The sequence below is a fragment of the Panthera pardus genome, unplaced genomic scaffold (genome assembly GCF_024362965.1).
Source record: "Panthera pardus isolate Hobbes unplaced genomic scaffold, ASM2436296v1 HiC_scaffold_24, whole genome shotgun sequence".
In the NCBI taxonomy this organism is placed as follows: Eukaryota; Metazoa; Chordata; class Mammalia; order Carnivora; family Felidae; genus Panthera; species Panthera pardus.
This window is the reverse complement of record NW_026526810.1, coordinates 128,610,771-128,616,351: the sequence shown is the minus strand read 5'-3', so window position 1 is coordinate 128,616,351 and position 5,581 is coordinate 128,610,771. Positions and strand designations below refer to the sequence as shown.

The 5,581-nt window shown below is 53.1% G+C and overlaps 1 long non-coding RNA gene across 1 annotated transcript; it reads left to right on the top strand.

Annotated features, from left to right (window-relative positions):
* Window positions 1–2,245: 2,245 nt before the first annotated feature.
* On the top strand, window positions 2,246–5,211 carry LOC109274495 (uncharacterized). The gene is made up of 3 exons (XR_008416951.1): window positions 2,246–2,662; window positions 3,259–3,309; window positions 3,731–5,211. It is a non-coding gene; the product is annotated as an uncharacterized LOC109274495 (long non-coding RNA).
* Window positions 5,212–5,581: the final 370 nt, after the last annotated feature.

Below are 5,581 nucleotides of genomic sequence, written 5' to 3'. Positions count from 1 at the left end.
GAAGTCCAGGACTGGGCGTGGCAAGCCTACGTCCCCGCTCCCCCCCCCCAAGTCCTCTGTTGGAGATCCCAAGAGGCCTCTGCACTCTGCCTTCCGGAACCCCTCCTCCCAGCTCCTCTGTCTGTGCTGCTGGGACCGGCTGGTGGCTCCAGCTGGAATGCCTTCTTCACTGACCGCCCCCCTCAAAGCTTCACCTCCTCTTTTGCACGGCCCATCCTCAGGGAGGCCATCGCTGGTCTCCGAGTGGGCTGGCCTCCCTCTGTGCTCCCATGAACATTCTGTCATTAATGATAAATTCTGGGTTTACTTGTCAACTCATGCCCAGGACAAATATAGGGGAAAGACCTAACTCACCGTTGTGTCTCCGACCCCAAACTGAGCCTGGCACATAGTAGGTGTTCAGTGAACATTTCATGAATGGATGAATGGATGAATGAGGAAGCATCACTTTCAGCCAGCTCTGTGTGGGGCTGTCCACATCTTATTACCACCACACCCATCTAAGCCTAGGAGCTAGGTTTTCCAGAATCCCCTCTGTCACAGGTTAAACGGGGTCTCCCTCAAATCCATATGCTGAAGTCCTAACCTCCAAGACCTCAGAAGGTGACCTTCTGTGGGAATCGGGTCCTTACGGATGTAATTAGTTAAGATGAGGTCATGCTGGACTAGGGTAGGTCCTTAATCCAATAAGACCAATGTCCTTATACAAAGGGGACACTTGGGCACAGACTCTCATACAGGGAAACGGCCCTGTGGAGACAAAGGCTGAGATCGGGGTGATGCTCCTACAGCCGAGGATGCCAGAGGTGGCCAGCAAACCCCCAGCAGCTCGGGGAGGAGCCTGGAGCGGGTTCTCCCTCCCAGCCTCGGAAGGAAGTGGTCTACTGCGACACCTTGATCTTGGACTTCTGGCCTCCAGGGCTGTGGGACAATACGTCTCTGTCGTTTAAGCCGCCGGGTCTGGTGCTGCTCCTGCAGCCCAGGGAACTAATGCAGCTTCCGGCTGGGTCTCACCAGTGTGGCCAGCTCCTTTGAGACTGGAATGTACCGTCATTCTCAGGAGGCCATGCAGATTGGGGCCAACCACTCCCTAAGATGGGCGGTTTCTCAGGCCACCCCATCTGTGAGTGCTGTCTGTGGGGACCCCGGGCACCTAGCCGCTCCCCTGCTCTAGGGGTCTCGTGCTGAGGTTTGGTGACTGTCCCCTGCTCTAGGGGCCTCGTGCTGAGGTTTGGTGAGTTTCTCTGAGCCTCCGGGCCCCAGCCCCTCCCACACTCAGCAAACCTCCCCTCCTCCACTGCAGCCCTGTTCTCGTGTCACTTGCAGACTGATCCAGACTTCAGAAACGTCAGGATGTGGCCAAATGCTGCCCTCACTCTTTAAGGTGACACGTTCTTCATCAAAAAGGCAATGAACGGGCCACCAGGAGTACTGACAGTGACAGTCACGGTGACAGGTGCTCTGATGGATGAGCTTTCATCTCTCCGCTCTTACGGCGACTCCCAGTCATGCCCACCCGAGAGAGAGCCTTCTCTCCGGGACGACCCCGTCACTCACCTGGCAGAAGCAGGTCCTGTGTCCTGCAATACCCGTGTGCTGCTTACAAAGCTGGAAGGGCTGAGAAAGCCTTGCTGGGGATGTGTGGGGACCAGTCCCAGATGTCGTGTGGTCTCGAGGGCAGCATTCGAAACCACCTCCCATCAGATCCAAAGCACACTCGGCCACACGCTCCTATTAGGTGTCCTGGAAGAAGGTTCCAAGAACCAGGTCATCAGGCACATCTCCCAGTGAGGAAGGGACAGTGCTTAAGTTTCAACAGGTACTTTGAGGACCTAGAAACCTTGAAGGAGCCCGATGAATCCAACACAAAGCCCACAAGGGATCCTCAGGCTCCCGAAGTGTCCACTTTGCCCTTGACCTGTCCTCCAGCACGCCTAGGGGCACTTCCCTCCACCTGCAGGGCATCTCCAGCACCTGGTACCCCAGCACTGGATCCTTCCCCTGCCTTCACACCTTTGCACTTGAGTTTCCACTGCCTTGTTTAGTCTCAGGCCAAGAGGCAAATATTACCATTCCCCACTTTCTAGAGGGGAAACGGAGTCCCAGAGGGGCTAAGCATTGTGCCTGATGTCACACAGGGAGTAGGTGGTGAAGTTGAGGGCGGGCCTCGACTTTCAACATGAGAGCAGTGGTTTTCAAGCTTTAAAGAGTGGGAGCTCATGTGCAAAATGCAGATTCCTGGGCCTCGCACCAGGTGGTTTTGATTCAGGGTCTCTGGGTGAGTCTCAGGGACAGATGAATCTGTTGCCGCTGGTTCATGGCCCGCATGTGGGGTGAGGGGCTGGGGGTGGGGGGGGGTAGTAAATGATCCCACCCATAAAGAAAATCTTTCCTTATCTGCCCACCTTCTCCCAGCAACTTGCCTTCCGGAATCTCCCTCCACACACCCCAAGGCGTGTTCCCGCTGACCCCCCTTTGCCGCGATGGCTCAAATCCCAAGTCCTCCACTCACCAGCTCTAAGACACCGGATGAGACATTTAACCTCTTCTTGTCCTGATTTCCTCCTCTGTAAAATGGGGAGCACGCTGGGACCTGCTTCAGAGCGGTTACGAGTTTGAAATGAGTTCAGATACAGAAAACACTTGAAACAGCGCCTGCATGGTAAGCTCTTGATAGATATTAGCTGTCTTTATTATTACAACCATTCATGTGGTTGTTATTACCGTGGAGCTATTTCAAGGGTGTTTGTCTTGTCTACACGATAAGATTCTAAACTTCTGAAGTGTGCAGAGCTTAGCACAGGCTGGGCCATACGGTAGATGATAAATACTCAGTGAGTGTATAAATTAATCATTAAATGCATAATTAATCACATCTTGTAATTAATATATGAAGGAACAGATGACAATGACCAGGGTAACAACACTAAATAATAATATTCTTGATCCCTTGATGGTCACTTAATACAGACCAGGATTCCATTTCTCATCGCAGCGAGAAAACTGGGGCACAAACCGGGGCACAAAGAACTTAAGCAGTTTGTCCATGTTCTTGAGCTACTAAGTACTTGAGCTGTTTTTTTACTCCAAACTTTTCCGGGGCAAGAGCTCGTCTCTTCTTAACCACAACACTGCGTTGGTTTTCTCTGATGAAACTGGAAAAAGTTGCTGGCGGGAGGTGAGTAGCAAAGTTGCTACAAGTTGCTTGCTAGCCTCTCCAGGGGAGTAACTGAATCTTGTTTAATTTTGTTTCCTTAGCGCCAGGAAAGGAATTCACATACAGTAGACACCTAAGGAAATGAGCATTGGGTGTTGCATGGATGGGTGGGGTGCATGGACGGGTGGGTGCATGGACGGGTGGGTGCATGGACGGGTGGGTGCATGGACGGGCGGGGTGCATGGACGGGCGGGGTGCATGGACGGGTGGGGTGCATGGACAGGTGGGTGCATGGACAGGTGGGTGCACGGACGGGTGGGGTGCATGGATGGGTGGGGTGCATGGACGGGTGAGTGTGTACATAGATACATGGGGAATGGATGGGTAGGGTGATGGGTGGATGGATGATGGAGTGGAGAGAGCAGGTGGGTGCATGAATGATGTTCAGTTGGAAGGTTGGCTGAGTGGATGCACCTGTGGGCAGATAGGAGTATGATGAGTAGGTGGAAGGATGGGCAGGTGGCTAAGTAGGTGGCGGAAGTGAGAGAGTGTCCTCTCCGTGTTATTCTGCAGAGTGACACTCAAAGAACCCCGAGACAGGGAGACGTGGAAAACAGATGTGCATTTGGAGGTGAAAGAAGCTGAAAAATCGTTGCTGGCAGTGCTGTTCCTGGAAGGGAGACGAAGGCGGGAAGACACATTTGGGTTACAGGAAGAGGCGGCCCCTCATTCAGCATCTTTAGTCTATAAGGGCCCAGGGCTCTGCACTGAAAGCACTAATTGGATTTCATTAAAGCGAAATAGATTTCCTAGCACTGGAAGAGCCAGTTCATTAATTTCACACATGCTCTACTGGAGGAAGGCATGGGGAAGGGCAGCCAGCCCCAGTCTCCCCAGGCTAAGATCAGAGCTGGGAGCCCGCTGCAGTTTGGTGCAGAGCCTGGATTCTGAGCACCTGCTCCATGCCAGTGCCTGGGCTGGCCATCGGGGGTGCAGTGATGAACCAGATACAACCGCCACCTCCGGTAACTCGGTCTTGGAGGAGGCAGCCACGCAAGGCAGGGCGTGCACAGTGACAGGGTGCTGGACAAGGGTAAGCAACATAGAATGTCTGACCTGTGCTGCTGGGGGTCCTGGGGGTAGGGTGGAGGTAAAGAGCAGAGAAGGGAGAAGTTGGCCCAGCTGCCCTAACGCTCACGGGGCCATGGTTTGCACGAAGGTTTTCATGCCCAGAGTGGGCAACACCAAGGGAGGAGAGAAGCAGGGGTGCTGGGGTTCATCTAAAATTCTTCGAAAATATTCACTGAACACTCATGGTGTGTCAGGTGTGTTCCAGGTACTGGACATCCAGTGGAGCAGACCGACCTGGTGCTGGAGCTGAGAAGAGTGGTCTGGGCCGGAATTTTAAATTGGGGACATTTGAACATATAAAAAGGTGGTCAATGCCCCGGTCCGGATGACGTCACCAGGGGAGAGAGTAGGAGGAGCGGGGGCATCTTAGTTCTTTCTTCCTCTCAGAGCGAGAATTCCTTCCACACCTTCCACTGACAGGTGGCTCCCCAGCCCCTGCTTGCATGCTCCAATGACAGGGAGCTCACTACCAGCCAAGCCAGTCCTGCCTGCTTTTGGAAGTTCTGGCTGTTAGTTAAATTCTTTTGTATGCGGGCCAAAGTCTCCCTTCCCTTTTGATTTTACTCCTTTGTTCTGATTCCATCTTCTGGAGACCCGGCCCGTCCAGTCGGCTCCCTCTTTGCCATGATCTGCTAGAACCCACAGATGTGGTTCACCACACCTTCCTTCTTCTCCGATACTGGGGCCCTGGGTTTCTTCTGAAGGTACCGCACCGTCCCCTCTGCCGTCTCCCATCCCAGGAAGCGACAAAGTCTTGTTTTAACTTCTGAACCGTGGCCTTAGAGACCAGAAGAAGAGGGGACACTTAAAACTAAGAGACTTCCCTTCTGTGTCTTTATTAAACACACCCAGTTCCTTCTGCCACTCTTAGCTGCCTCAATGGCTACCCCAGATATTTTTGTCTCTGGGTTGGGGTCTCCACGCTGGAGGGCATCACATGAAACCAGCGGCCGTACCAGGGACCCCCTCATCTTACACACACTTTTTTAATTTATTTTTAAAAATTTGCTTATTTTTGAGAAGGAGGGGAGAGAGAGAATGAGTGAGGGAGGGACAAAGAGAGAGGGAGACACAGAATCCGAAGCAGGCCTCAGGCTCTGAGCTGTCAGCACAGAGCCCACACGGGGCTCGAACTCAAAAACTGTGAGATCATGACCTGAGCCGAAGTCGGATGCTTAACCCACTGAGCCACCCAGGCGCCCCTTACACAAACTCTTTTATAACAACATTGGACCCAGCAGGAATTCCCTCTTTGAGCGGATGCTTTGGCAGTCTGAGTTGCTTGTCTGCTCT